Here is a 24,437-nt window from a genome sequence, read left to right as displayed (position 1 = left end):
CAGCTCACTATCCATTTCCTAAAGCACCAAGATCCTAAATTCGTCAATTCAAAATATTGAAAGACCTTTAAAAATGTGGAAATTCTTTATATAAAAAAAATGGGTACATTCAACACCCCCCCCCCCCCCCCCCCCTTGGGTTTCAGGAACGCAATATTTTCATAAACATAGAGGGCAATGAAAAGTAGGCTGTAATGTGATCTAGCACACAAAATGGTCAGCCAGAGCCCAAGCCCAAGCCCAAGCCCAAGCTAAGCCCAAAATGCAGAGGTGACCTTCTCATCACCCTACCCTGCACGAGCACAAAGACAGGCTGCGAAGGAGAAAAAAAAAAACGAAAAACAGACTAAGGGAAAAGCATGCCCAAAAACAAGAGCAGCTAGCTAGATACAATAGAATCTCGATCCCTTCTCATCGCCTCAAAGGACAACCCTGGGAATTTTAGCAACAACATAGCCCAATCAAGAACTATGAGACTAATACCACATTTGAGGGAGGAGAGAATGACGGCTTTACCATCGAAAATCCTGGCATTCCTCTCTTTCCATAAGACTCACAAAATAGCGCATGGGACATCCATATCATTTTTCCATGCCTCAAGAAAGGCCCAGCCCCCCAATACTCACCTCTAAACTAGAGTGACTATCACCCATGACCCAACTAACTCTAAAGGTCCCAACTGACTCTAAATAGCTGATGAAATTGAGCCCAAAGCTCTCAATTAGTCCCACAATGAAGGAAGAGATGGTTCACAGACTCATCATCTCTTCTACATGAAGCACATATTTGGCATGACCCATTTATAACTTTGACCACCTCAAGCCGCGCCCGGTATTAGATTTCTGCACTATATTAATGATTTTTAAAACATATATCATCATAATCATAGCCTTGTCCCACTCCCACCTATTTTTGGTTAGCTTAATGAATCCTATTTTGTCAATCTTGTTAAACACAAGAGAATACATTGTGGAAGACATAGAGAGGTAGAGGAAAGGAGAGAAGAGTACCTTATTCATATTTCTATTCCTCTACTTGCTCTTTTTATAGACAATTTGTTCAATTGATAAGACCAATCAAAGATACTACCAATCTTAAAAGATACTAACAATAAAAGATAATGCCAAATCTTAAAAGATATACACCAGTATGCGGTGCATTACAGAGCATGAAGACACTGTGTACTCTCACATGTGCACTCTCACACGTACTCACAAGTCTATGTACTCTCACACTCCCCCTCAAGCTAGAGCATGTATATCATATGCGGCAAGCTTGCCAATGATTCCAGAGACTAGGGGAGAAGCTCATTGCACTTTTGATGACTATCGTGGCTAGGATTTGAATTGAAAGCAATTCTAATGGCTATCTGATGTGGACACCAGGCCATTCAAAGTATATCAACGCAAGAAGCGTGCGTTACCCGTGTCAATGTGGTTAGATGGCAGGTACGGGTCGGGTCTTTAGAGGTTGAAGATCTTACACATGTGTTTGTGACATGTGTAAGTTGCTCGAAGGAGACATTTGGATCGTTGGATCGCGAGGATAGTGTGATCGGACCATTGGATCATCACAGCCCTCCTTCATTGCGCCACCTTCACGGCGCTATCATCGGGGCCCATCGGGCATCTTAAATTTGAATTTAGTTTATGAACATTTGATTTATTTGACTTTTGAGACAGTGTGCGCACAATTTTTGTGCGAATTTCTTTTTTTTTTTTGAAACTTTTTTTAGTAGGATATTTTGGTAATTTCATGTAATTACGAATTGATAAGGGTGGTTTACCCTAAACCTAAAGCATACTATCTTATGTTAATGAAAAGAAAAAAAGCTTTTGCTTCTGACAATTTCGTCTTCGACTTCTAGTGATTGGAAGAGGGCGTGAGAAGGGTGTGAGGCCCAAGGAAGTGATTTCACATCCTCTACTTCTCTCTCCTTTTTTCTTTTCTCAAGGTACTCTTTTCTTCAAATCTATTTTCTTCATTTTCTCCTAAAACCTTTAGATCTAGAAGCTGATCCTGTTTCTTTTTATCTAAATCATTAGATCTTGATAGTTTTTTATCCCCACATTTACATATTTTGACCTTCTTCAAATTCCATCACCTAAAACCTTAAATTTGAAGAACCACCAATTTATTTTTATTTTTTTTTTTGAATTTTTCAGATTTTCTAATCCAGAAAAGGAATTTTCTGGATTAGAAAATCCACTTGGATCGTTAGACGGACCTATTGCAAGACGAAAGTTCTATCTTTCGCCGGATCCGACTAAATTCAGATTTTAAAATTCAATATTTCGTGTTTGTGATGGATGGTCATGAACATTGCTACATTAACCTTATTTCCTTTTTGTGTTTATGATGTATAAGGCTAAATATTTTATTTGTCGTTAAAGATTGCATAAATCTGCCCCTTTCAAATAGTAATTCATTTAAGGTTGGATTAGGCTGTCCTACATCACTGTTGACACCAAGGTATTCAAAAAAGGTTATGTAGAAGCCATTACATAATGGCAATGATGGAAAACATTAGGCATTGTGGGGCCATAATGGTTGTTGTGGAAAAAGTGACCTGTTAAGGGGCCGATACAATTAAAAAATAAAAATAAAAAATTGTTGTGATGGCATTACAGCCGGTATCATAATAGTAATTACGGTGACCATTATGACCACCATTACAGTTATTGAATACCTTGGTCGACACACAATAGGGCCCATTTTATTCCTAGGCGGATCTAAAGAGGCCATTAGATCTACCAATGAAGGACAACCTTTTACAGCTTCATGACAAGGTTGTAAGGAATAATGCAGAAGAGAAAATAATAGAGATTGGAAATAAGAATGGATGAAATAAATAAGGTATCATGGCTCTAATACCATGTTAAACTCAAGAGACTACATTGTGGAAGACGTGGAAAGTAAGAAAAGAAAGAAGACAAGAACATTTTCTTCATCTCTCTCCCTCTACTAGCTCTTATTCATGGACCATTTGTTACAATTCATATACTCAAGCAAAGATACCACTTGTCAATGACTGTGTATGTGGGTTGTACCTAGATGAATGAAATAAGGGGCCGCAGAGTGGTACGGACCACCTAGTCTTTAGTCCCCAACTACAGGAGAGGATCCAAAGATCTCACAAGATTCATTGTCTCAAAGAGGATCCAAAGATCTCATAGGAAAAAAAAAAAAAAGAAGAAGAAGAAGGAAATACATTATATTCTTCTTCTCTTACAAAACTCAAATTATAGAGGGGGGATTTGACATTAGGGGAGAGAGAGAGAGAGAGAGAGAGAGAGAGAGAGAGAGAGAGAGATTATTGAATGGGGGAGGGGCCTGAGAAAGAAAGAGGGAGGGAATTTGAAAGGGGGTGGGGCCTAAGGTGACTAATGGCCCCACTCTCAAGGCTACATCATTTTTCCCCTCATCAAAAGAACTTGTCCTTGAGTTGGCTCTCTTCCACAATTCTTTGTCAAGAATTCGCAACTCCTCTTCGTTGATCTGAGTATCTTCATATCAAGGCTTCTTCTTCACTAGACAAGATATTGAGGGCAGGTACATATGTAGCAGTTACCTTGGTATTGGGGCCCAGTGGGTGCCTTGGTCCCCCTTCCTTCTGTATAAATAGAGTTTTGTATGGGAGAAAAGGTATAAGTGTATTTTCTCTTCTTCTTCTTTTTTTGTGAGATCTCTTGATCATTAAGAGTGAGTGAGTCCTCGTCTTTGAGTGAGTGAATCCCCAACCTTGGGTGAGTGAATCCACAAGCTATCTATAATGTATTGTCACTAACATTTTCAATCAAAGCAATCAATCTTTCTTTTTCTTTCTCTACTTCCTGCTTGTGTCTGTTTTTTTTTTTTTCTTTCTCTTTTTTTTTCTTTTCTTGTGTGTTGGATCGACATCATTTGGAATCAGAGCAAGTCAATCTTCATGGTGCGAGGACAAGGCCAACGCCACTGTACGGCTCCACTCGAAGATGTCCATGTATATGCTAAAGTAGAGTAATTGAAATAAGCTAACAACCACCTTCAACGTATGATGGAGGTTTTGTGTAGGCTCCTCGATCAAACCCCGCCATTCAATGTTCCTAATATGTTCGATGAAGAAGTGTTCCAACTCTTCAACCATTCAAGCTTCGTCACAACAAGCTCCACCACAATCAACTTAGGAGATGGAATGACTTACACGTGCTCTAGAAAATGTCGATAGGAGCATCCGGGTGGACATTCCCGACTTTATGGTAAGCTCGATCCCAAATATTATTGTGATTGGGTTGCTTCTTTGGAAACTTTCTTTAAGTGGAAAGAATTGTCGGAAGAGAGGAAAGTCAAATTTGTTGCTCCAAAACTTAAAAGTCATGCCTTAGTTTGGTGGCAACAATACCAAGTCATGAACGGAGAACTCGGCAAATTAATACATGGGCCAAAATGAAATTAAAGTTAGATGATAAATTCCTCCCTCTCGACTATTCTCAAACTTTATATTGAAAGTTTCATCATCTTTGACAAAAGAATGATCAATATGTGGCTAATTATACCAAAAGAATTTTATAAATATTTTAGCCAGGTAAATTTACAAGAAACCAATGATCAATTGGTAGCAACTAGCACAATACTTGAGTGGTTTGAAATCATCTATTCATGAAGTTAAGTTCACATCACCTAAGTAATCTTGGAGATGCATTTCGAAAGGATTTGAAAGTGGAAGATAAATTAAAAATAATTTCTTTTAGGCGCTTTGAGGAGGGTTCAAATGTTGGAACCTCCAAAGACAAGAAAATTGTTACGCGGTCTACCGAATGCCCAAATCGACATGATGGGAAAGAGACTAAGGAGTGTACAACCACTTCTCGTGAGAGAACTTGAGATAATACATGTTTTTGATGTCGAGAAAAAGGACATTTGGCTTATGAGTGTCCTCAAAAGAAAGTTAGCAACCAAATAAATCTAATTGATGAAAATGATGATGCGATTATTTACGATTCTGAATATGACAATCAGGCCTACCAAGAGGTATATAACCCCAAGAGTGGTGCCGAAATTCTTGTGTTAGGACAAGTCCTAGCTGCCCCTAAAAGTCAAGAAAATGACCATTAGCTACATAGTAATATCTTCATATTTTTTGCACCGCCTATGGCCAGAAATGTTTAGTTTTGATTGATTCGGGTAGTTGTGAAAATATGATTGCCAAGGAAATGGTTGATAAGTTAAAATTAAAATGTGAAAGGCATTCTGATCCCTACAAAATTTCTAGATTCAAAAAGGGAGGTGAAGTCCCCATTAATTAAAGGTGTTTGGTGAAATTCTCCATTGGTAAGTATTGAGATGAACTTCGGTTGGATGTATTACCTATGGATGCTGCCACATTTTACTTGGACGGCCATGGCAATATGACCGGGATGTTCATCATGATGGGAGAAAAGTGTTTATTCTCTCTCTCTAGATAAATATGTATTGACTCCTTTGAAGGAAGGAGCAGCAAGTTAATCTTTTGTCTATAAAACATTTTGAAGAGACTAGTAGGAAAATGGCTCGTGTCTATACCCTTGTGGCCCAAGACATCCCTAAGGAAGAAATAAGAGAAATACCCAAATAAATGGTGGAACTCTTGGAAGAGTTTTTTGATGTTATACCCGAAGAGCTTCTGGATAGGGTTACCACTGATGCGTGACATCCAATACTGAATAGATTTAGTGTCGAGTGCCACATTGCCAAATTTGCCACATGACTGCATGAGCCCTACAGAGCATGCCGAGCTCCAAAGGCAAGTGGAAGGGCTATTGAAGAAAGGGCTTATCCAAGAGAGCCTAAGTCCATGTGCGGTACCCACTCTTATCACTCCAAAGAAAGATGGAACATGGAAAATATGTGTTGATAGTCGAGTTGTCAACAAGATAACAACAAAATACCATTTTCCAATTCCTAAACTCGATGACATGTTGGACATGTTACTGGTGCTCAAGTGTTTTAAAAAATTGACCTTAGAAGTGGATACCATCAAATTCGTATCCAACTGGGTGATGAATGATAGACCGCTTTTAAAACTCAAGAGGGCCTTTATAAATGGCTAGTCATGCCATTTGGATTGTCAAATGCACTTAGTACTGATATTTTAAATATCGTTATCGCGTAAAGTATCGCACCCTTGGGATACGAATATATATTGGTTATCGCATGGGATATATCGATAGTATCGCGTAATGTATTGTCGTTGTTGGGAAACATCGGAACATTGGGAAATTAGTCGAATTTTTCAATGAAACTTTAGGGATTATTGAAAAAGACATTAATACACACTTAAAAATCAAAACGTTACCAAAAAAAAAAGTACACATAATAGGGGTTTCCTTTGCATGGGTTCCTAATATATGTGCTTTCCAACTGAACTGATGCAAGTATATTCAAAGTCTATTCATATAATTTATAAATGTAAGAAGACATGTATGGAAACACAAGCAATACATTAAAAAACAAAAGAAGAATCACTAGATCAAGTTACATACATGTTTAATTTTGTGTTTGGATACAAAGATTGCAACTTATTTGTGAGAAATTGAGAAATTTTGATTTTTCTCAATTTTCCGCAATTTAACCCATCTCCCACAAATCTCGAAATCAAAGCTCCGAATCCATGATTTTTCATAGAAAACATGAAGAATCATAGATTTGTAACCATTTGACACTAGTTTAACATGATTTACAACAAAAACATGGATCAAAAATTGAAAGCGCTCACTGGATCGAATGGGTGGGATATATCGGCACTACCTGTGCGTTTTGTATCGCACAAGTGGGATACAAGATGTAAGGTGGGATACAAGATATATCGTGGGATATATCGACTAATATCATTGATATTTAAAACACTGCTTAGTACTTTTATGAAACTCATGAATAAAGTACTACGGCATTTTATTGGAAAATTTGTGGTTTACTTTGATGATATGTTGATCTTTAGTTCTTCTCTTTGTGAGCACACTCAAGTGTTGCAAGTTTTGCGTGAAGAAAAGTTATATGTCAACCTCAAGAAGTACTCATTCATGGTCGACAATGTAGTCTTGTTCGGCGATGTTATCTCCTCCGAAGGCATAAAAGTAAATGAGGAGAGGATTAAAGCAATTGTGGAGTGGCCAACTCCAAAATTGATTACCAATGTGCGAAGCTTTTATGGCCTAGCCACATTCTATCAGTGGTTTATTAAAAACTTTAGTAGTATTATTACCCCCATGACCAATTGTATAAGGGCCAAATACTTGGATTCGAGAAGCCCAAATCAGTTTTAACTTCAAGGAAAAGCTAACCGAAGCACCCATGCTTGCCTTGCCAAATTTTAATGAAGTGTTTAAGGTAGAATGTGATGTATCCCACATGAGTATTGGGGTTAAGTATTGGGGCCGTCTTAAGTCAAAAGGGACACCCAATTGCCTACTTCAATGAGAAACTCAACGATGCTAAGAAGCATTACTCTACCTATAATGATGAGTTTTATGCCATTGTGCATGTCTTGCGGTTTTGGCGCCACTACTTAATACACAAGGAGTTTGTATTATACTAAGATCATGAGGCTCTTCGTTCTCGCAATGCCCAAAAGAAACCTAATTCCAGGCATGCTAAGTGGGTCTCCTATTTACAAGAGTATACCTTCGTGATTCATCACAAGGTCGGTACTATGAACAAAGCTATAGATACACTTAGTTGGAAATCTTGTTTCCTAAAGACTTTGTCTTTTGAGGTGATTGGATTTTATTTACTACTGTAAAATTACAAAACTGACTCATACTTTGGAAAGGATTGGGAAAAGTGTAAAAATAGGCAAAATCAAAACTATGCCATTATGGATGGGTACCTTTTTAAAGCTAACCAATTGTGCCTTCCCGAAGGGCCCTTACAACACCAAGTCATGGTCAAAGCTACATAGTGGTTCCTTGGGAGGTTATTTTGGTTGGAATAAAGCAATTGATATGGTCCGCAAGCATTACTTTTGGCCTAAGGTGAACCAAGATATAGAATACTTTGTTTGTAAACACGTGACATGTCAAAGAACTAAGGTTAAGCAACAAAAATGTGGATTATACCACCCCTTGCCTATACCATCTCAACTGTGGAAAGACATTAGTATGGATTTTGTGCTCGAGTTGCCAAGAATACAACAAGGCTACGATTCTATCTTTATGGTAGTATATCGCTTTTCTAAAATGCCATATTTTATCCCATGCAGGAATGCTACCGATACATCTTGCATTGCTCACATCTTTAAAGAGATCGTCCGGCTTCATGGTGTTCCAAAAACCATCACCTCTGATCAAGACCCATGATTTGTGAGCCACTTATGGTTAACTTTGTGGAAACATATGGGCACTCAACCCTAATTTTCAAGTGCCTATCATCTACAAACCGATAGCGAAACCGAAGTTGTCAACCAATCCCTTGGTGATCTGCTTCAATGTTTGGCAAGTGACCACTCACGACAATGGGATCTTGTCTTGCTTCAAGCTAAATTCACTTACAACAACTCTAAGTGTCAATCTACTCAAAAGACACCATTTGAAGTGGTTTACAAAAGAAACCCGAACCATATCTTAAGCCGGGCACCAATTCCTAACCTAGAAAAGAGTAGTGTGGAAGCTGAAGAACTTGTTAACCACATCCAAGAAGTTGAAGAACAAGTTTGAGCCAACATCAAAAGTGCTAATGATTGGTACAAAGAAGCCATTGATGTTCTTTGCCGCCACTTAGAGTTCAAGGAATGTGCTTTGGTTATAACATACTTGTAAAAAGAGCAATTTCCAGCAAGTACTTACATAAATTGAAGAACAAGAAGATTGTACCATGTCGTATTGTTAAGAAAATCAGTCTAAATGCATATCAACTTGAACTACCTGAAGGAATGAGAATTAGTCCCATTTTCAACATTGCTGACCTTTATTCCTATCATGGCGATCCAAATCAATCTCTGTCAAGCCTTAATGATTTGGATATGCATTGTCCGATTAGCTCATAAAAAATTATTAATAAAAAATGATTGATATCATTAATGTACAATCCACGAGTACTAGGCAATGTGCCTACACTCAATATCTTGTTTGTTGGAAGGACAAGCCCCAATCTGAAGATACTTGGATCAACGAAGAGGAATTACAAAATTTAAACAAAGAGATGTGGAAGAGGATCTCCAAGTCGAACTCGAGGACGTGTTCTTTTGATGATGGGGAGACTAATGCAATAGTTGCCTTGGGCCTCACCCCATTTAAATCCCCCCACCCCAACGTCTCTCTCTCTCTCTCTCTCTCTCTCTCTCTCTCTCTCTCTCTCTCTCTCTCCTCTAATGATAAATCCCCCCTCCTTATAAATAGAGCTTCGTATGAGGGAAAAAGTATTAGTGTATTTCCTCTTTTTTTTGTGAGATCTTTTGATCGTTGAGAGTGAGTCCTCTTGCATTTAGGTGAGTGAATCCCCAAGCCATCTATGGTGTATTGTCGCCTCCATTTTCAATCAAAGCAATAAATCTTCCTTTTTCTGTCTCTACTTCTTGCTCGCATCCATTTTTTTCGCATTCTTCTGTGTTGGATCGGCATTAGGTACCTTGTCTTATACTCATGGATCGTACATCGATGATATCAATCATTTCAAAAGAGCTAATTGGAGAATGCATGCCCAAATCTTCAAGGCTCAGTTAAGATTAATTTGGATTGCTATGATATGGATATAGATCGGCAATGTTGAAAATGAGACTAATCCCCATTCCTATGGGTAGTTCAAGCTGATATGCATTTGGCCCGATCTTCTAAAAGATATAGGATGGATCAATCTTCTTGTTCTTCAATTTACGATAAGTATCTGTTGGAAATTGCTATTTCTACAAGTTTGTCATAACCAAATTACCTTCTTTGAACTCCTAGTGATAACAATAAACATCGACGGCTTCTTTATACCAAGTATTAGCATTTTAGGTTAGCTTGAATATATTCTTAAAGCTCTAGGATGCAAGGTGTTCCGTAATAGTAACGGTGGCCATAACGGCCACCACCGTTACCTTTACAATACGGGGCATAACGGCTGTTTCTGCCCCGTAATGGCCGTTATGGTCTCTCTTTAAAATTAAAAAAAAATTTGAAAAACCCCCGAAAAACCTGTATTTGCCCCGTAGTGTTGATCAAAAAGTATGAAAAACATGTGTTTGTACCGTAATAGACCATTACGGGGCTATTATGGCCTTTATAGGGGACATAATGTGCTATTAACGGCAATTACGGGTCATTTTTTTTCCATAACGATTGTTATGGCCATTACAACCGCGTAACGTGTAATAGTTGCCACTGTTACCTTTACGTAACGGCCTTTACGGCCCCATAATGACCTTTACGGCACACCATGCTAGGATGTGGCAAACAAGTTACTCGACTTCCATGATACTCTTTCCCGGTTAGGAATGGGTGTGTGGTCCAAGATATGGTTCAGGTTTATTAGAAAAACCACTTCAAATAGTCTTTCAAGTAGATCAACACATAGAATTGTTGTACGCGAATTCAACTTGAGACAAGACAAGATCCCATTGTCGTGGGGTAGTAACTTGTCAAACATCAGAGTAGATCACCAAGAGATTGGTTGACAACTTCGATTTGTAGATGATAGGCATATGAAAACTGGAGTTCAATACCCATGTGTTTACACAAAGTTCACAAAAAGTGGTTCACAAACCATGCATCCCAATCAGAAGTTATGGTCCTTCAAACACCATAGAGCCGAACAATCTTTTTAAAGAAGACATGAGCAATGTAAGAGACATCGGTAGCATTCCTACATGGGATAAAATGTGATATTTTAGAGAAGATGTCAATTGACACGAAGATAGAATCATAGCCTCATTGTGTTATTGGCAACTTGAGCACAAAATCCAAACTAATGTTTTCCCATGAATAAGTTGGTATAGACAAGGATTAGTATAGGCCACAATTTTACTGCCTATGCATAGCTCTTTAACATGCCATGCATTTATGAACAAACCACTCCGCATCACAATTCAATCGACGCCAATAGTAACTGTTACGAACCATAAGAATAGTTTTATCTCAATTAAAATAGCTCCCCTAAGCTGCCACCATGTAGCTCAATAATGACTTGGAGTGATGAGAATCCTTCAGGAAAACAGAGTTGGCTCCCTTTAAAGAGATAACCTTCCACAATGTTAAAATTGTCATTTCTCCATTTTTACAATGTTCCCAAATTTTTTAAAATATGGGTCAGCCTTATAATCTTCCAGTAATAAATCAAATCCGATCACCTCAAAAAACAGTCTTAAGGAGACAGGATTTTCAACTAAGTGCATTCGCCACTTTAATCATAGCACCAAATTTATAGTGAATCAAAAAGGTGTACTTAGGAGGTATGATACCCACTTAGCATGCCTCACATTAAGCTTCTTTTGGGCATTAACAAAGAGTAGGGCCTCATGATCAAAATACAACACAAGCTCCTTATGTATCAAGTAGTGATGCCAAAGTCAAAGGACTCGAATTATGGTGTAAAACTCAACATCATATTTGGAGGAGCATCTCTTAGCATCCTTGAATTTCTCACTAAAAATGCTATTGGGTGTCCCCTTTGGCATAAGACGACGCTAATACCTATTTGAAATGCATTACATTCTACCTCAAACACTGCATCAAAATTTCGTAAGGCAAGCACAAGTGCTCTAGTTAGTATTTCGTTAATTGAGTTGAAACTTTTTTGGACTTCTCAAGTCCAAGCAAAGTCTTTAGCATGTAAGCAGTTGGTCACGAGGGCGATAATGCTACTAAAGTTCTTAACAAACCACCAGTAAAATGTTGCTAAGCCATGGAAGCTTCTCGCTTCCATGACTAATTTCAAGATTGGTCACTGGATAATTACTTTGATTTTGTCCTCATAAACCTTGACTCCTTGAGATGAGACAACATAACCTAAAAAGACTATATTGTCAGTCATGAATGCACACTTCTTGAGATGTACACAAAACTCTTCCCTTTTCAAGACTTGTAAGACTTTATGAACATGATTAGTATGCTCATGATTAGAAGGACTAAATATAAGAATATCATCAAAATAAATAACCATAAATTTTCTAATAAAATGCCTCAAAGCTTGATTCATAAGTCACGAGAAGGTACTTGGTGCATTTGACAATCCAAATGGCATGACAAGTCATTCATAAAAGCCATCTCCAGTATCAAAAGCGGTTTTCCATTCGTCACCTATTTGGATAATGAAGTTGGTGGTATGCACTTCTAAGGTCAATTTTTGTAAAAACCTTTACACTATGTAATATGTCCAACATATCATCAAGTCAAGGAATTAGGAAGCATTATTATATGGTTATTTAATTGATTGGCCAGCTATCAACACACATCCTCCATGTCTCACCTTTCTTAGGGGTCAGAAGGGTGGGTGCCTCACATGGACTTAGGCTGTCTTAGATAAGGCATTTCTTTAACAACTCTTCCACCTGCAATTGGAGTTCAGCATGCTCCATAGGACTCATGTGATAGTGGGGTAAGTGCGATAACGCGGCACCTGATACCAAATTGATTCAAGTTGAATATCACGCATGGGTGGTAACCCATCAAGAAACTCTTCGGGTGTAATATCTAAAAACTCTTCCAAGAGTTCCAATATGCATTTGGCTATTTCTCTCGTTTCTTCTTTAGGGATTTCTTGGGCCACAAAGACATAGATGGTCATTTCCCTACAAGTCTCTTCAAAAGGTTTTAGGGACAAAAAACAAACATATTATTCTTTAGGGACACGATAAGGGATTTCCTTTAAAGGAGTCAATACATACTTTACCCTATCAAAAGAAAGAGAGTAAACATTTTTTCTCGGTTATATTGCCATGGCCGTCTAAGTAATATGAGGCAAGAATCCATAGGTAAGGCTTTCGACCAAGTTCATCACAATACATACCAATGGAGAATTTTACAAAGCACCTTTCACCAATTGAAACTTCACCTCCCTTTTTTAACCAAGAAATTTTGTATGGGTTGGGACACCTTTCACATTTTAACTTATCAACCATTTCCTGGCAACCATATTTTTACAACTTTTCAAATGAATCAACACCAAACAGTTTCGACCATAAGTGGCACAAAAAGTGTGAAAAATAGTCTCATAGCCAATGGTCATTTTCTTGGCTTTTGGGGGTGGTTAGGACTCGTCATACTACAAGACTTTCGGAACTACTATCAGAGTCACATACGTCTTTGTAGGTCTCATTATCATCTTCAAAATCATAAACAACCCCATCATCATTTTCATTGATTAGATTCTTTTGAGGGCCCTCATAAGCTACATGTTCCCTCTCCACAAAAAAAAAAAAAAAAACTGTTTGGTTGGGCTCCATTGCAGTGTCTTTCTTGTGAGGTACCCACAAGTTCCTTAGTTCCTACCATATCCCATAAAGTGGGGCATTCATTAGACTTTGTAACAACCTTTGTATCTTTAGAAGTTTCAACATTAGAAGTTTTCTCAAATCACTTAAAAGAAGACCTTTTTAATTTGCTTTCTACCTTAGAAGCCATTGAGCAAGCTTCTTCAAAATTACTTAAATGGTGTAAATTAATCCAATCTAGAAAGATAATTTTAATCCACTTGCATACAAAGCTACCAACTGATCATCGATTTCTTGCAAATCCACCTAGCTTAAATATTTATAAAATTCTTCAGTGTAATTGGCCACATTGGTCGCTGTTTTGCCAAAGATGGAGAAACCTTCTATATAGAGTTTAAGAATAATCTAGATAGAGGAATTTATCATCCCATTTGACCTTCGTTTCGGCCTAATTGTTAATTCGCCGATTCCCTCTCTCCTCACGACTTGGTATTATTATCACCAAACTACGACGTGACCTTTGAGTTTCGTTGCAACTTACAACGAATTTACATTTCCTCTCTTCTGATAATTCTTTCCACTTAAAGAAATGATGCAGGACATGAAATTAAATATGAGGTGCAAGATTTCAAGCTTTAGATCATACCAATTTCTAAACAATCACAAAAAAGTCACATCCCACATACGTTCAAACATTCAACAAGGGGAATCTACGGGGGTCCAAGCTTACACACGTTTAGGGCTGGATCAAGTAGAATTATAAACCAAACAATACCCAATGGAGTGTAGATTCATCCAATCCTGCAAAGGACTATTCCCCAATTCAAGAGATTCACCGTGTTTCAAATAGGGGAAAACCTAGGGTTTGCAAAAGTTGGAAATACTTAGGATCTGGGATTTTCTGGGGTTAGGTTTGGGATTTAAGGCGAGAAAGGAGAGGAATACAGGAGAGAGAAGAACCTGAGAAGGATCCTGCATGTGGACAGCAAGTCCACCTAGACGCGTGTGCGTGGCTATTTGGCCGTACGTGTGTGGGGCCCACGAAACTGAAAAAGGACTCCATGGGTGTGGTCGGCCAGGAGAGGCCCACTCTCACACCAAGTTTTGCGACGATCCGCTTTCCGGTGTGTGCACGGTACTCCGCCGAAGTTTCAGTCCCTCTAGAGGGCCAAAATCTGGAAATCTGCTATAGTGGAGAACATAAGCAAAAAAAAGATAAATCGGAAGAAGGGATTGCTGTGGAAGATGGTGGATGTGGGGCGGAAGAGATGGGGATGATTTTGGATAGTTGTGGCTTCGCACCACGGTAGTTAGCTCTTCGAGGAAGGTAGGCTTTCGCACCCAATTAGTTTCTTAAACTCAGAGAGATAGAGAAGAAAAAACGCAAAATTTTTTCATAAGCTTCAATGGAAAAAACTTACATGGGGTAGCTTATTTATAAGAAAAACCCTAAACCCCACAAGCCGCGCCATGTGCGCACACTATTACTTAGAGACAAAGTAACAAAAATAACAACGAATCAACGTAATCAAAACCATTCATGATGTTCCTAATAACGATAATAACCAAAACTCAAAATCCTAGATCATCTAGGGTAGCGGGCCATGATCATAAGATCCAATGGTGGATCCCTATGATGATCGGGTCCACTCCAATGCTCCATAGTGCAGCCCCCTAACTAAGAAGTCCTCCATAAAGGTCGTCGTTGATCCAGATCGATAGTGGGGCCTTCCTCCTCCTTGCGTATGTGAGTAGGGTGGGGGCGTGCGCGTGCGCGTGATGTCCCTATCAACTCTTCCTAGCTGCGAAGGTTTCGCCACTGGTGAAACAAAACTCCTAGACCGCTCCACGATGTCAAAATCAAGTCTCTGAAGCTCCTCCTCAGTGAGCCACGTACAATCTAAAGTTGAGCGTGACTTCCACTTCACTAGGAACTTTTGAAATTCGCCGTCCGACGTCGATACTATCTGATGGTCTATGATATCCTCTATCTCCTCTCTGGGTGTGGGAAGCAAGGTATTCAAAATCAATTATGTATCGGCCGTAACGGCTGATATGTACCGGTAACGGTTGATACCGTTACGCGATACAGCCCCGAAACGGGGCACCTCCATTTTGTGGGTTTATAATGGCCATTATGGGGCCGTAACGGCCGTTACGGTACCGTAACAACTGTTACGGGCCATAACCATAAAGAAAATAGTAAAAAATGAAAAAAAAAAATGAAAAAAAAATGTACCTTTTTTTTTTCTTTTCTTCTTCTTACTGCTGGGCTGCTGCGGCGCTAGGTAGCAGCCCTTCTCTCTCTCTCTCTCTCTAGTTCCCTCTCTTCTTTCCTTTTTTCAGTTTCCCTCTCTCTCCTTTTCAATTTCTATCTTAGAAAAACAAATGGACTGCGTGCGTTGGAAAAACAAATGGACTGTGTGCACTTTAAATGTTATGCGGTGCACACAGCACTGTTTTGTTACGTGGGGCCCACCTTGATTTATGTGTAGTATATCCATGCCATCCATCGATTTTTCAAGTTTATTTTTAGGGCAGATCCTTCAAGTAAAGGGATCCAAATCTCAATTGGACCACACGGTTGGGATTGAATGCCCACTATTAAAATCTTCCTAAGGCCCACTATAATGTTTATTTTCCATCGAACCTATTGATAAGGTCAGATCTTGATGAAGGGAGAATACAAATAACAGCTTGATCCCCCAAAAAAAAAAAAAAGTCCTATGAAATTTGTAATGGTGGGAATTAAATCCTTATTTTGTGGTCCACCTAAGATTTGGATCAGCCTCTTTTTTGGACCATGCCCTAAAATAAGTTGGCAAAAAGGATGGACCATATGGATATACAACAAATGCATTGAGGTGGGCCCCACTTTTAAAGGGATACTCATTAGTGGTCCACCGAAGATTTAGATTTACCTGAATTTTTGAACCATTCCTTAAAATGAGTTGGCAAAACAGATTGATAGCATGGATATACATATACATCGAGGTGGCCTGCCTAGCCCATTAGTGGTCCACCTGAGATCTGGATATACCTTATTTTTTTCCAATGCCCTTAAATGATTGCCAAAACAGATGGATAACATGGATATATAATACATAATTGAGTGGACCCCAGTACATAGCCCTAAAAATTTATACATGAGGTATATATCAACTCAAAATTAACTAATTAAATTTTGGGACCATTGTTGTTAAGTCACAATCCCTAAATTAAATAACACCTACAATTTTCACCGTTAGTATGCAGACACTTGTTTTTTGAAATAGGACCATTTGATATTTTTCATTTTTCACTGTCCAATAAATGTCCACCAATCCATTAGTGGGATAAGTGCCAATAGATTGCATTAATTTGAGGCTAGTTTGGGGCATCAAATGGTCCCCAAATCAGCCCCGAATCGACAACACTATTTACCTCAATTTAATTTTAATTTTTTTAAAGATCTATAGAGGAAAATGATATCAAATTGTTAGGTATCTGAATTACATAATAGGATACACAAGTCCCTAAACTCTATATATTGAAATGTAATGTATGTGAGTCATGAAGTATACAATGCACTAGCATTATAAATAAAAGGAAAACTTGAAAATAAAAGTTGTTTTGGTATTACATTCATTATAGTAAATTTATATACATATTATATAGTTAGAAAACTAAATATAAAAGGTTTGCAGTTTTGTCAGGTTCATAAATCCATCAGACAGCTAGATATAGCATTCTCACCAAAGAGTGGACCGTTACACCACCATAAATATGTTCCAAATTATAAATGAATGCATATTTGGAATACTTAGAATATTCCGGATTTAATCCATATTTTTTTGGCAAAAATAAAATAAAATTGCACCGTTACGGGCTGTTACGCCCCTATATCGCCCGATATAGGCCGTATCCGTATAGGTAACAGTGGGCATCGTTACGCCCACCGATACCGATACCGAACACCTTGGTGGGAAGGGTAGGTATGGGAGGTAGAAGCTGGGAAGATGGGTCGGGAATGAGCCATGGATCAAGGGAAAGGCTGGGGAATCAGGATGGTTCAGTGAAAGGCTGGACAAGGTATTTATGGTCCCCTGAAATGCAACTAGATCCTCCACATTGAATGTGGAACTAATTCCCATGGAAGGTGGAAGATCTACCACATAAGCATTAAGACCATTTCGTTTTATAATTTTGAATGTTCCAGCACTATGCACGTGTAATTTACGAACGGCTCCCTGAGGGTACCGCTTTGGCCTGATGCAGACCATCATAGAGTCCCCTACATTGAATTCCTTGAATCGTTTATGTTGGTCTACAGAAGTTTTGTAATGTTCAGTACTAGTATTGATCTTTCGCCTGATTTATTGATGCACTGAATTAATGTGATGTGCAAATGACTCTGCAAACTCTAATGGCCTACGGGACAGGGATATAGGGACAAGATCAATAGGCTTCCTAGGTTTATAACCAATAATAACTTTAAAAGGACTTAAACCTATGGATCTATTGGTAGAACTATTAAATGTAAACTCGGTGATAGGTAGTGTAGTGTCCCACGTCCTGGTGTGTTCCTCCACTAAACACCTGAGCAAATTTCCTAGGCTCCTATTGACCACCTTGGTCTGACCATCGGTCTGAGGGTGGTAGGCAGAAGAAAATTGGAGCCTAGTATTCATCATATGCCATAGTGTCTTCCAAAAATAACTCATGAATTGCACGTCATGGTCAAACACTAAGGTTTTGAGTAACCAATGTAGTTTGACGACCTCACTAAAAAACAACTTGGCAACATGAGATGCGTCAGAGGTCTTTGAACAAGGAATGAAGTGGGCCATTTAGAGAAATGCACGAAGTCCATACTGATGTCCTGCCAAGGGGTGAATGGAATTGGCAAAGGTGTGTATAGCCTCGTGTTCTGCTTTTTCTACTTTGTCAGCTGACAAGTACGGCACTTCCCTATAATTTTGGCCACGTCTCGTTTGAGGCTTGGCCAATAGAATCTATCCTCCATTAGGGCAATGGTCTTGTATCGACTAAAATTACTCGCGACCCCTCCTGAATGTAACTCCCAGACAAGAAAATCGCGGAGGAATGTGCAAGGTATGCACAAGTGGTCACTCCTAAACAAATATCAGTCCAAAATTAAGTACTCATTGCTAGCTCCTGACAGACTCCCTAACAACGATACGTATACAAGTCCAAAATCTGGGCACTCAGAATAATTCTTTTTAACACGCTCGAGGCCCGTGACTTCAACACTCATGGAATTGAGTAATGCGAGTCGACAACTCAACGCGCCGACAGGCTTATTATCTACACCAGCCTTGTGCTTAAGCACAAAAGTGTACTCTTAAAGGAATTGGACCCACTTGGTGTGCCTATGGTTTAATTTCTTCTGAGAGTTCAGATATCTCAAGGCCTCGTGATCTATGAACAAGACGAATTGTTGCAGCAATGGATAACGATGTCAGTGGCATAGTGATTGTACTACCGCATAGAATTCTTTGTCATAGGTGGAGTATTTTTGCTTTGCCTCATTCAGTTTCTCACTTAAAAAGGCGACAGGGTGCCCTCCCTGACTAAGTACTCCTCCTATGCCAACTCCTGACGCGACGCATGCGACTTAAAAAACTTTCAAAAAATCCGGAAGTCGCGTGACTGGAGCTTCGGTCATCCTGACCTTTATCTCCTTGAAGGCCTTCGAGGCTGCCTTCATCCATTGAAACTCTCCTTTTTTTATGCAATCCGTGATGGGAGCCATAATGAAACTGAAGCCTCGAATGAACCGTTTATAAAAGGTGGCCAAGCCGTGAAAGCCGCGCACCTCGTGAATATTGCGAGGTTCAAGCCAATTGACAATGGCTTTGACCTTCTCAGGATCCGCCGAAACACCCTCAGCTGACACAACAAAACCTAAGAAGATAACACTACTAGACATAAACACACACTTCTTTAGGTTGGCATATAATTTCTCGGCTCTAAGAATCCCACAAACTTTCCTCAAATGGTTGAGGTGTTGCTCCTTGGTCATGCTATAAATCAAGATATCATCAAAGTAGACGACCAGGAACTTCCCCATGAAGGGCCTCAACACTTAGGTCACTACACACATGAAAGTACCTGGGGCATTAGTCAGCCCAAAAGGCATGACTAGCCACTTGTATAGCCCATCCTTCGTCTTGAAGGTCGTCTTCCACTCGTCACCAGGGCATACACGGATTTGGTGATAACCACTTTTGAGGTCAATTTTCGAGAAAATAGTAGTGTTGGCCATCATAACCAACATGTCATCAAGATGCGGTATAGGAAACCAATACTTGATTGTGATTTTATTGATGGCCCTACTATCAACACCATCCTCCATATGCCATCCTTTTTAGGTGTAAGAAGGGCGGGCACAACACACGGGCTAATGCTCTCTCGAATGAAACCCTATTCTAGGAGCTCATCAGTCTTTTCAACTTTGCATGCTCCTTTGGGTTCATTCTGTAATGAGGGAGGTTTGGTAGAGTCACTCCAGAGACTAAATCAATGACATGTTGTATATCCCCCATAGGGCGAAGCTCATTCGGTATATCCGCAGGAAAGACATCACGGAACTCATCCACTACCGAAATAGCCTCAGTGTGTAACTCTACACTAGCCTCTGATGCACTCTCCCTAGCCAGAAGGGCGTACACTATCGAGTCCGACTCAGTCTCTCGCTCAAAGTCCTTGGCATTTAGAATATGAAGAGGTTTAAACTTAGACTTTGATTCCTTCGATTCTTTTGAGACGCTCATACTACTCTGTGTAGTGGACTCCTTTCCAATCGTGTTCTTAGGTGGAAGTCAATTTAGCTTAACTTTCTTGTCCTCAAACCAGAATGTGCACACATTTGAACTAGCAAATATGATGGCATCCCTATCATAGAGCCAAGGCCTACCTAGAATGATATGGCCAATGTCCGTGGGAACAACATCACACCAAAGAGTGTCTTTATATGATCCAAACTGAATAGGAACAAGACAACGGTGCGAGACTGCAATGGAAGTTTCATCAACCCAAGACACTCTCTATAGGGTTGAGGATGGGCTTTAAGCTTCAAGCTCAAACGGCTTACGGTACTAGTTGATGCCACATTGGCACAACTACCACTATCCACGATCATCTTGCAACTCTTACAACCACATTTTGCATAAGTATAAAAGATCGTGTTGCGACGCCAATCGTCAGTATTCTTGGCTTGTGCAGAGGCACAACGCACAACTGCGAGGGTCGCAGACTCTTCCACTCCCTCTTCCTCATCACTAGGAGTTTCTGCTAGCTCATATTCTTCTTCCTCACCGTCACTCTCTGGGGGCACTTCTACTTGCCCATCAATAAGGAACACCTTGGTGCCCTCTTTCGTACCACACTGATGGGAAAAGTGACTAAACCCTTGACATCTAAAACACCTAATCGCATCACTTTTGCGCGAGCTAGACTCAACAACTCCTTTACCCTTATCATCCTTGGGCCTAGATTGAGAACTACTGGACGGCTTGTATTGATATCCAGTGCTAGGCTTAGCCCCAGAAGGGTTAGCCTTAGCGCCAAAATCATGAAACTCAAACCGCCTTCCTACAAATGCTTAGAGGTATTGCTCAACCTCCAACACTACTTGATACATCTGTTCAAGAGTGTCTATGTCCTTGGCGAGCAACTCTCTCCTAATGTCGAAACGGAGGCCCATCTTAAATCGAGTAAGAGTGAGTACAGGATCCTCATCAACTTCACACCGGGTCAAGTACTCTTCAAACTTCTCAATGTATTCAGCCACACTCATGGAACCTTGTCGAAGAGATTGCCATTCTTCAACCAACCTCAAGTGATAGGAGAAAGGGAAGTACTTTTCCTTAAGAGTTTCTTTCATTTCTCCCCAATGGACCATTGGGGGCTCCCTCGACCTTTCTTTCTTTCGCTCCACAGTAGCCCAAAACCTCTTTGCTTGGCCCACAAGCTTCATCTTGGGAATCGGACTCAACGAGCATCCGACATGTCATACCACTCAAAATAGTGGTCCATATCCGCCAACCAATCTAGAAAAGCTTTAGGGTCCAAGTGGCCATCAAACGTAGGGGCCTCTACTCTAACTCCCTTGAGGAGTTGCGCATCTGGGTCATAATGATCATAATACCACTCGCAGTGTGGGTGCACGGGTGCATGCCCATGACCCATTTCTTGGCCACCCTCATTCCTTTGTCTATCCTCCTAACCAACTGACTAAGACTGGGCATCTTCCCCAATGGTGGGGTTTCCCGGGCGGAGTCTCTAGTTGGGTAACGCACACATTAAGTTGTTCAAAGCGTTGGTCAATACGTTGTTCCAAGCGCCTACCCAAAGACTCAAACTGTGGGGTTATATTGTTCATTGACTCTTGCAATTGCTTCATGTTTAGTGTAGGGTGCAAGCCAAAACCACGACCAGTACGTGTGAGCATACAACTACTCACTCAACTCAAAGACCCTCTAACACAACTATATACGTCTAAATGGGACTAAGTGATCCTATAAGACTCTATATGAGAGAAACTACACGACCATACTAAAATTCCAGCAACATAACTGTCCAAATAGTTTGTTAACAGAAAATTCAGCCATGAAAATTGGGGATTTTCTGACAACAGAAAATTCAGCAATCCATGTTGTGAATGATGGGTCCTAAACAGCCCTATATGATGAGACTTGATGCAAAATAGACGTGAATAAACTAAACCCTAAACATGCAATACATTCCCCTATGAAAACCCTAAGCTCTGATACCAAATTTGATGCAGGACATGAAATTAAATATGAGGTGCAGGATTTCAACCTTTAGATCATACCAATTTCTAAATAATCACAACAAAAGTCACATCCCACATACGTTCAAATATTCAACAAGGGGAATCTATGGGGGTCAAGCCTACACATGTTTAGGGCTGGATCAAGTAGAATTATAAACCAAACAATACCCAATTGAGTGTAGATGCATCCAATCCTGCAAAGGACTATTCCCTAATTCAAGAGATTCACCATGTTTCAAATAGGAGAAAACCTAGGGTTTGCAAAAGTTGGAAATACTTAGGATCTGGGATTTTCTAGGGTTAGGGTTTGGGATTTAAGGCAAGAGAGGAGAGGAATAGAGGAGAGAGAAGAACCTGAGAAGGATCCTATGTGTGGACAGCAGGTCCACTTAGACGCACATGCGTGGCTATCTGGCCGTACATGTGTGGGGCCCACGAAACTGAAAAAGGATTCCTTGGGTGTGGTAGGCCAGGGGAGGCCCACTCTAACACCAAGTTTTGCGACGATCCGCCTTTCGGTGTGTGCATGGTGCTCCGCCGAAGTTTCAGCCTCTCTAGAGAGCAAAAATCTGAAAATCTATTGTAGTGGAGAACTTGGGCACCAAAAAAAAAAAAAAAAAAAAAAAGATAAACCAAACAATACCCAATAGAGTGTAGATTCATTCAATCCTGCAAAGGACTATTCCCCAATTCAAGAGATTCACCATGTTTCAAATAGGGAAAAACCTAGGGTTTGCAAAAGTTGAAAATACTTAGGATCTGGGATTTTCTAGGGTTAGGGTTTAGGATTTAAGGCGAGAGAGGAAAGGAATAGAGGAGAGAAAACCTGAGAAGGATCCTATGTGTGGACAGCAGGTCCACTTAGACGCACATGCGTGGCTATCTGGCCACACATGTATGGGGCCCACGAAACTGAAAAAGGACTCCTTGGGTGTGGTAGGCCAGGAGAGGCCCACTCTTACACCAAGTTTTACGACGATCTGCCTTCCGGTGTATGTGTGGTGCTCCGCCGAAGTTTCAGCCTCTCTAGAGGGCCAAAATCTGAAAATCTGCTGTAGTCGAGAACTTGGGCACAAAAAAAAAAAGAAGATAAATCGGAAGAAGGGATGGCTATGAAAGATGGTGGATGTGGGGTGGAAGAGATAGGGATGATTTAGGATAGTTGTGGCTTCGCACCACGGTAATTAGCCCTTCGAGGAAGGGAGGGTTTCGCACCCAATTAGCTTCTTCAACTCAAAGAGAGAAGAAAAACGCAGAATTTTATTCATAAGCTTCAATGGAAAAAAAAAACTATATGGGGTTGCCCATTTATAAGAAAAACCCTAAACCCCAAAAGTCGCGCCACATGCGCACACTATTACTTAGAGACGAAGTAACAAAAATAACAACTAATCAACGCAATCAAAACCGTTCTGATGTTCCTAATAATGATAATAACCAAAACTCAAAATCCTAGATCATCTAGGGTAGCGGGCCACGATCATGAAATCCAATGGTGGAATCCCTATGATGATCGAGTCCACTCCAATGCTCCATAGCACAGCCCCCTAACTAACAGGTCCTCCATAGAGGTCGTCGTCGATCCAGATCGATAGTGGAGCCCTCCTCCTCTTTACGTATGTGCGTAGGTTGGGGGGCGTGCGCATGATATCCACATCAAGAAAGTTGCTAAAGAAGCAATGCAATCACAATAAAGAATCAGGAATGTGTTTACCATCAAAGTCGGGGACGTCCACCTAGATGCTCTTGTCGGCATTTTCTATAGCATGTACATGTCACCCCATTATCCAAGTTGGTTGTGGTGGTGCTTGTCATGATGAAGCTCTAATAAAACTTGAAGAATCGGAGTACGCTTCTTCATCAAACATATCGGGAACATTAAATTGTTAATCTATACATGTAAGAGGTTCCATTAGTTTATTCACGGAGCTTTGAGTGGGGAGTCTACACAAAACCTCCTCCATTATACATCGAAGGTGGCGGCTTATTTCCATTCCTCCACTATGGAACATATATGAACATCTTCGAGTGGAGTCGTACGGTGGCGTAGGCCTCATCTTCGCACCATAAAGATCGACTCGGTCTGATATCAAATAATGCTAATCCGATAAGCAAGAAAGAAGAAAGTCCTCAAGCAAGTAGTAAAGAAAGGAGAAAAAATAATAATAATAATTGCTTGATTGAAAATGATGGTAGCAACACAGTAAATGCCTTGGGGATTCACTCACCCAACTAAGAGAAGACTCACTCTCTCAAAGAGGATCAAAAAATCTCATA

The 24,437-nt window shown here is 40.0% G+C and overlaps 1 protein-coding gene across 3 annotated transcripts in view; it reads right to left on the bottom strand.

Moving 5' to 3' along the window:
* Positions 1–24,437, bottom strand: part of LOC131237121 (uncharacterized) — a 49,551-nt gene that overhangs the window by 11,319 nt on the left and 13,795 nt on the right. The gene's annotated exons all lie outside the window — the stretch shown is intronic.

This window comes from Magnolia sinica, chromosome 2 (assembly GCF_029962835.1).
Source record: "Magnolia sinica isolate HGM2019 chromosome 2, MsV1, whole genome shotgun sequence".
NCBI lineage: Eukaryota > Viridiplantae > Streptophyta > Magnoliopsida > Magnoliales > Magnoliaceae > Magnolia > Magnolia sinica.
The sequence above is the reverse complement of the archived record's forward strand: the minus strand, read 5'-3'. Positions and strand labels throughout refer to the sequence as shown.